Source organism: Octopus bimaculoides, chromosome 12 (genome assembly GCF_046866305.1).
Source record: "Octopus bimaculoides isolate indiv1 chromosome 12, ASM4686630v1, whole genome shotgun sequence".
Taxonomy (NCBI): domain Eukaryota; kingdom Metazoa; phylum Mollusca; class Cephalopoda; order Octopoda; family Octopodidae; genus Octopus; species Octopus bimaculoides.
In genome coordinates, this window is record NC_142939.1 from 19,570,510 (window position 1) to 19,579,759 (window position 9,250).

Below are 9,250 nucleotides of genomic sequence, written 5' to 3' on the forward strand. Positions count from 1 at the left end.
ACCTCACATATCCTCGGAAACTCTAGTTACCAAAGGCAACATTCGAACTCTGTTAAAACATTCGAACTCTGTTAAAACAGACGAAACGCCGCTAGGCATTTTGTTTGATAAGCTAAAGATTCTGCCAGCACGACGCCTTAATAATAATGATTTCAAGTTTTGCCACAAGGGCAGCATTTCAGGGAGAGGACGAGTCAATTATGTTGACACCAGTGTTCAGCTGGTACTTGATTAATCGGCCCCGAAAGAATGAAAAGCAAAGTCTTCCTCGGCAGAAATTATACTATGAACGGGCGAAATACCGCTAGGCTTGCCGCATTAATAATAATGATAATCCTTTCGATTATAGGCACAAAGCCTGAAATTATGTGAAAGGTGGCTAGTCGATTACATTAACCCCAGTACTCAAAAAGTACTTATTTTATCGACCTCGAAAGGGATTAAGTCGATTACATCGACCCCAGTGCGTAACTGGTACTTAATCTATCGATCCCGAAAGGATGAAAGGTAAAGTCGACCTCGGCGGAAGTTGAATTCAGAACGTAGCGACGGACGAAATACCGCTAAACATTTCGACCGGCGTGCTAACGTTTCTGCCAGCTCGCCACAACAACAACAACAACAACAACAATAATAATAATAATAATAATAATAATAATAATAGTTTTAGATTTTGCTATAAGGTCAGCAATTTTAGGCGAAGGGGTAGATCTATTACTTCGACTCTATTGTTCTATTGGTACTTATTTTATCGATCCTGAAAGAATGGAAAAAGCACAGTCGACTCCGGTAGAATTTGAACTCAGAACTTAAAAACAGACGAATTGCCGCTAAATATTTTGCCTGGCGCGGTAACGATTCTGCCAGCCCGCCTTGTTGTTGTCGATGATGATGATGATGATGATGCTGAAGTGTGCATTTAACGTCCGATAGTGCATCGATTCCTTCAATCCAGCAGTCAATGAATGTATGAGAATAAAAAGACGTTAGGCTGGCGGAGGTGGTTGGATAAGAGGGGGGGAGGAGCAGGTAATGATGATGATGATGATGATGATGATGATGATGATGATAGTGACGAGGAGAACTTAGATGGAAGAAATAAAGGAAGTCAGTCGAGAAAAAAGCTTACAAAAAAAAATGCAGGTTAAAAGAAAAGAAAAATGAAAAAAATTAAGGAAAGTGTCGAAGGGGTGGATCGCGGGTGTCGGATGATAATTAGAGAAATCATACTAGCCATGCACTGTGTGTGTCTATGCATACCTACACACACACACACACACATATGCGGTGTCCCAGTATGAAGGCGGTACCCCAGCATGGCCACAGTCTAATCTTTTCTACACTAGGCACAAGGGCCAAAATTTTTTGGAAGGCGGCCAATCGATTTGATCGACCCAAGTACGCAACTGGTTCTTAATTTATCGACCCCGAAAGGATGATAGGCCAAGTCGACCTGGGCGGAATTTGAACTCAGAACCTAAAGAAAGACAGACGAAATGCCGCTAAGCATTTCGCCCGGCGTGTTAACGTTTCTGCCAGCTCGCCGCCCTATGCCCACAGGCTAATGAATGAAATGAAGTAAAAGATTATACATACATATATGTGTGTGTGTGTGTGTGTGTGTGTGTGTGTGTGTATGTATGTATATATATATATATATATATATATATATATATATATATATATATATATATATATATATAAATACTTTTATACGGGTTATAGAATTACATATAATTACGAATACACACACACTCACACATACACACAAGCATATGTATATCTATCACACCCAAACATACACACACACACACACATACACACGCGTGCGCGTGCGCGCACACACGCACACAAACGCACATGTATGAAAACGATCGAGCAACAGCTGAAAGCAAAGGAAAGAATGATGGAAAATAAAAACGGACGAATACGGAAGGTAAGCTTTGAGGAGGAAACGTTTCCAGCATCATTCCTAAGTTTATACCGTCATGGCTTGAGAGTATCAGAAATTGGCGGGGCAGGACTACGAAGCCACTTGGAAGCAGTTAAATGCTCTCTCACTCTCACACACATATATACACATATTGTTTCAGTCATTTGTTTGCGGCCATGCTGGGGCACCGCCTTGAAGGAGTTTTAGTTGAATGAATCGATCCAAATACTTATTTTTTTTCTTAAAGCCTGATACTTATTATTCCATTGATTTCTTTTCCCGAACCGCTACGTTACAAGGACGTAAACACACCAACAGTGGGTGTCAAGTGGCGGTGGCGGGGGGGGGGGGAGAATGGAACAAATTCAGATACACACACACACATACACATATACGAGGGGCTCCATTCAGTTTCTGTCTACCAAATCCACACTCGAGACTTTAATCGGCCCAGGGCTATAGTAGAAGTCATTTGCCCAAGATGCCACGCAGTGGGACTGAACCCGAAACCATGTGGTTTGGAAGGAGGTCTCTCACAACACAGCTATACAGCTATGTATGTGTGTGCGAGTGTATCAGCATATATATATATATATATATATATATATATATATATATATATATATATATATATATATATATATATATATATATATATATATATATATATCGATGCGCTGGTCATTCTATAGGACGGATGCAAGTGCCTAGGATTTTGTGGTATTGTGTTTGGGAAATTAATGACCAGCCTAGTATGTGAGACTGGACGAGAAACTCTTGGTCAGTAAGTCGACCATGTAGGAATTTCATTTAGTAACGAAACATAAATAAAAGTTTATGAAATTCGATACACTTTAATGAGTCCTGTTGCATTCGTAGAAATATAAATGAACACCACATGCACACCCACAGAGACACGCACACACACAATCATACACCTATATGAAGGTCGATCGATCGATCGATAGATAAATATCTTTCAGTATTTATTTGTGTCCGATTGGTTTTTATGAACAGAAAAAAAAGTTTATACATACATCTGTATGGAGATGCTTACAGAAATGACACAAATACATGTACAAAAGGTTTGTGTGTGTGTGCGTGTGTGTGTGTGTGTATGTGTGTGTGTGTGTGTGTTATAGCCCAGGAGTGGCTGTGTGGTAAGAAGTTTGTTTCTGAACCATATGGTTCCGCGTTCAATTCCACAACATGGCACCAACTGCCTTCTACAGTAGCTTCGGGTGGACCAAGTCCTTGCGATTCGATTTAGTAGACAAAAACTTAAAGAAACCCATCGTGTACGTGTGTATATATATGTGTGCGTGTGTGCGTACATGAGCGTATGTGTATCTTTCTCTCTGTGTTCCCAACCACCACTTCACAACGGATGTTGGTATATTTACGTCCCCGTAAATCGACGGTTCGGCAAAAGTTTCCTATAGAATAAGTACCAGGCTTAAAAAAAAAAAGGAAAAAAATGACCTTACAATTGGCTCGATTCATTTGATTAAAATTATTTAAGGCAGTGCCCCAGCATGGCCGCGGTCTAATGACAGAAACAAGTCGACCATAAAGAAAAATATGATATATATGAGCGTGCGCATGTCTATGTGTGTGTGTGTGCGCGCGCGTTATATACACAAGAATACATATCGGAAGCTTCGAAAGACAAACAGAAATATAGAACGAAGCGGAACTCCATAGTTAGGAAAATGTGCCTTTATTTCAGTGTGTTTGTACGTATCTATGAATGTATGTATGTGCACGTATATTGAGAAAGATTCCATCAAAATATTAATGGGTATATATATGTGTGTGTGTGTAAACACCTACGGCTGTAGAGGTCTGTTTTCTAAGTTTCTAAACCACGTTCCTTATGAACACGTAACACAATGATATATGTATTTAGCTGTCTGCCTCCCATCTATGACATACACACTCTCTCATTCTATCCCCACCTTCCTATCTATCTATCTATCTATCTATCTATCTATCTATCTATCTATCTATCTATCTATCTATCTATCTATCTATCTATCTATCTTTTCTGAGTGTGGGTGGGATAACAAGTTTGCTTCTCAAACACTTAATTCCGGTGTTCGGTCCTACTACGTGGAAATTTGGGAGAGTGTTTACTATAACACTGGCCGATTAGGCTGACAGAAACTAAAAGAAACTCGTAGTGTGTGTGTGTGTGTGTATACACATATGTATGTATATGTGTATATGTGTGTGTGTGTGTTTATTTATATGTGTGTGCGCGCGAGTGTTTTTGTGTTTGATTGTTTGTCTCCGCTTAGCGGTTTCTTTTTCAGTGCCCCAGCATGGTCGCAGTTCATTGATTGAAACAAGCAAAATATAAAAATATCTGTGTGTATATATAGATGTACATATAACACACACACACACACACACACACACACACACACACACACACACACACACATATATATATATATATATATATATATACACACACACACACACACACACATGGGGAGAGAGAGAGAGAGTGGCAGAGATAGGTATACAAATGTTTATATACATATAAAAGCAGGCATAAAGTTAAAGGCTGATATATATTCAATGTATGTAGAATTGCATATTTATATATATATATATATATATATATATATATATATATATATATATATATATATATATATATATATATAAATGGTTGGATGTGCATGTATATGTATATATATGTACTCAAAGGCATAGAGGGCTGCAGAGAGATTTGAGACAGACGAGCTTTGCAACAGATGTGAAACAAAGGGAGACAGACTCATACGTGTACGTCCGTGTGTTTGTGCTGTTGTGCTTGTATTCGAATACAGAATGTCAGACAGATTGTGAGATAGACAAACCTAGTCCAACGCACAGAGACACGCGCACAAACAAGAGAATGTATATAATATATATATGTACATATACGTACGTATATATATGCATGTATGTATGTATAACAATATGCCTACCTTCCAAACATATATGTATGTATGGATTGGTAGGTTATCCGAAAGATACTTAAGAAATAGAATGAACAATAGAGTAAGAAAGAAGGGAAGAAAGAATAGGAAACGGAAAGAAAGATTGTTAGAAAGTGAGAAAGAGGGAGAGAAAGACAGAGTTGAAAGACAGAGGGAGAGAGAGAGAGATAGGGAGAAAGTGATGAGATGGTGTAAGACAGTGAAACCGAAAGAGATCTTGATTAAGAGAAAGAGAAATACAGAACGAAAGGAAGATGTGTGTAGATAGATAGATAGATAGATAGATAGATAGATAGAGATGGAGAGAGACGGGAGCGTATGATGTGGCAAAGTCGAAACTACATGTCGATCGAATATGTGTGAGGGCATAGAATAGGATGGAGAGTGTGAGAAGAGTGGAGGTTCGAAGGAATGAGAAACCACGCGAAAATGCACGAAGTAAAACCAAACGTGACAAACAGCTAGCTAGATAGATAGAAAGTCGATACCAAGATCAATTTATCAATATATGTATATTTATACATGTAGGAGTCTTTATATGTGTGTACATGTGTGTGCGTGTGTGTGTGTTTATATATATATATATATATATATATATATATATATATATATATATATATATATATGCAGGCATTTGGCTTCCTTAAATTTGTGCATCCATACATACACCCTCTCACACAGACACACACACAGATACACCACCCATATAAGCATATTTCAGATAGATAGATAGATAGATAGATAGAGAGATAGATAGATATTGTCACTACAGATAGAAAGCTAATTTTATCATCGGAATTACAGTTAGTTTAACAATTCGCCAGCCATGTATGTCCGTCTGTCTGCCTGTTTATCATTCTGTTTATCTATCTATCTATCTATCTATCTATCTATACACACACACACACACATACACACACACGCACACACACACACACACACACACACACACACATATATATATATATATATATATATATATGCAGACAAACACACACATAGAGGTATGCATGTATGCACGTATGTATGTTTGTATATATATATATATATATTGCTCGACTAAAGGCGGTGCTCCAGCATGGCCGCAGTCAAATGACTGTAACAAGTAAAAGATTAGAAGAGTATATATCTGTATGCGTCTATGTATGTGTGTATGTGTGTATGTATGTATATACGTATGCAAGTGTGTGTAAAAATGCAGACTGATTGTTGAACTGATATAGAACAAAACGCAAAATTTTTAAAATTTGAAATATTTTGAAGAATTAAAAAAGAAAACAAGAAAAAAGAAGAAAAAAAAACAATTAATCTTAATGATAATTAATAAAAGAGGGGAAGAGTAACAGATGTAGTAGAGAACGAGATGAGAGTGTGACAGACGAAGTGAATGAAAAGGTGTCAAAGTTTATGATAGAGAGAGCGAATGAGTTGAAACGAAGAAAGAGAAAGACGGAGATACAATGTAATTTGAATGAAAGAGAGGGAGGGTGTGAGAGGGAAGACTGTAAGAGAGAAATACAGGGGTAGGTGAAGGAGAGAAGGAGTAATAAAATGTGAGAGAGGGGGTGAGTAGTGTCTAAGGGACATAGTGTTAGGTGGGTGGTAGGGAGAGGCGAAAACATGTATATGTTGGGAAAGTGTATAATAACAGAGAGAGAGAGAGAGAGAGAGAGAGAGAGAAAGAAAGATAGAGAGATAGTGAAAGTAGATAGAAAGAATGATTAGAAAGAAAGACTGAATAAATGAAGGTAAAGAGAAGTGATATAAATATGGAGAGATATAGAGAGAGTGAGAGAAGCAAATAATATACATGAGGGAGAAAGAGAGAGAGAGAGAGAGAGAAAGAGAGGGAATGTATGTGTAGGTAGACAAACAGAAGGAAAGAAGGATAGAAAGAAAGAGAGAAGGTAATGATGAAAGAATGAAAAAGAAGACAGTAAGCGACATATAAACAGATAGAGAGACTGATAGAGAAGGAGCGAATATATATATATATATATATATATATATATATATATATATATATATATATATATATATATATATATATATATATATTTGTGTATATATACATACACATGAAGGAGCGGAAGTGTGTGTGTTAGAGAGAGAGAGAGAGAGAGAGAGAGAGAGAGAAAGTGAGAGTCAACACAGATGAGAGAACCATTCCAGTTAGCCTACGATGAGCGGAGAAGAATAGCGACACCCAGAACAAGGCATATAACGAGAACGGAAACATTCTTTTGGCGGGGTACCACAGTTGTGTTGTGAGGGGAATTTTCATTGACCATAAAGAGCAACCAAATGCATTATGACGGGTCTGGTTGATAGCCACTTGGCTGAAACACATAAATAAAAAAATATATATATTTATATATAAAAGGAAAAAAAAAAAACAAGTATCATAAAAAAAAAAAGCAAAACTATAGACAACCACCAAATTCACCACTACTATTACTATCACAACAACAATAACAACAGCAGCAGCCAGGTAGCAGTAACAGTAGCAGTTATATCAAGCAAGCGAATGAACAAACAATCGGACAAGTGACCGGAAAAAAGACCGAACCGAATCGAACCGAACACATCTTAAACCTCGGAATTTACAACAAAGAAAAATACACACAAAAAGAAAGCGATATATATATACATATTATTTCCTGGTATTTTTTCAATGCATTTAATTAATTGTTGTTTGATTTATTCGTTTGCTTTCTAATGACAGAGAAAAAAATTACCTACACTTCAGAAAAAAGTACAAAAGTAATATAATAATATTATTAATAATAATATTAATAAGATTAAATCAGGATAACGGGAAGAAATATGCAGGGCGAAGTTGAACGGAATCAAAGCACCGGGAATCTAAAAGGAAGCGGTTATAAAATAAAAGTAAAAAAGTTACGTTAAAATAAATAAAAAAAACACACAAAGGGTACAGACAGAAAAGAGGCAAAAATACGGAAAAGAAGAAGAAAAAAATGAAACAAAAGCGAAAGTTCCATCGTATTGGAATTCATTAAAACTATCACACAAAAATTATGAAGAATAAGTGAAGAGTAATACTATATATATATATATATATGTACATATATATATATATATGTATATACATGCACGAAGAGTGGTTAAAAAAGTTAGTGTGATAGTCTATATAACATGGTTAAAGAAATATTAGCTTTATAAAAAGATCCCCTAACCGATATTCTTTGGGAAGTCACTACTAATGAAGTTAATGAAGAATTTGATACCGATGCGAAAGATAGTGATCTTAACGTATTCTTAACTCTCAAACGTTGGGACATACAGACCAAATACCGCATATATATACATATATATATATATATACGAACACATAAATATATATATATATGTGTATGTATATATGTATCTATAACGAAGATTGGAGCAATCTGGAGAATTTACTCATTCACTCAAATAATTATTCTGCACCCGTTTTAAAAGGTGTTAACTAAAAGGAAATAATAATAATAAAAATAATAACAATATTAATAATCATAAAAAAAAACAACAGCAAAAATAAAGAAAATTCTTGGATATTATGAAAATACAAGCAGCCTTATTCATAGCAGTATAAATTTATATATATATATATATATATATACTTACGCATAAACGCACACACTTGTGTTAAATTTAATTCTTCAACCACAAAATTAATTTCTAAGAAAATATAATTAGCAAAAAGAAAAGAAAAAAAAAAGAAAATTAAAGGTAATTAATACGAAAGAATTATAAAGGTGGAAAGTTAAGTACACAGAGAGTAAAAAAGTTAATAATAATAAAATTAATAATAATTATAATAAATGCATTTCGAACGAGAAAGGAGTTTTAAGAGAAAAGAATTTTAAACTGGAAAATTGAAAACCAACAATATATTTCTTGGAGTAATTGAAAATCGAAAGGAAGGATTACTGAAAAGAGAAAATAAATAATTAAATACGTGTCTACATACATACATACATATATATATATATATATATATATATATATATATATATATATATATATATACATATGAATACGTATGTTGATACATAAAGTTATATTTTATTGAATATATATGTATATTAAATATATATATATATATTAAAAGAAAGTGGAGAAATATACGTACATATACGTGTATATGATCATATATATATCTTTATATGAATATACATGATTTCATAAGGATATATATATATATACGAGTATATAATTTACCTAATATTTCGACTGCGCTTGTGTAGGACATCAGCTTTATCTGTATTGGGTTTATAGTTAAAAAGAAAAAGAGTGGAAAAAAAGGTACAAAAGATTT

General features: G+C 34.9%; 1 protein-coding gene across 6 annotated transcripts in view; it reads left to right on the top strand.

Moving 5' to 3' along the window:
* The first annotated feature begins 8,967 nt into the window (after nt 1-8,967).
* LOC106867898 (opioid-binding protein/cell adhesion molecule homolog) overlaps nt 8,968-9,250 on the top strand; it is a 630,312-nt gene continuing 630,029 nt past the window's right edge. For 3 of the 6 annotated variants that reach the window (XM_089360859.1, XM_089360861.1, XM_089360862.1), the window contains exon 1: nt 8,969-9,250. This exon is cut by the window's right edge and continues 184 nt beyond it. The gene's annotated coding sequence lies outside the window, so the exon portion shown is untranslated. The other 3 variants (XM_089360860.1, XM_089360865.1, XM_089360863.1) reach the window with 2 other exon arrangements.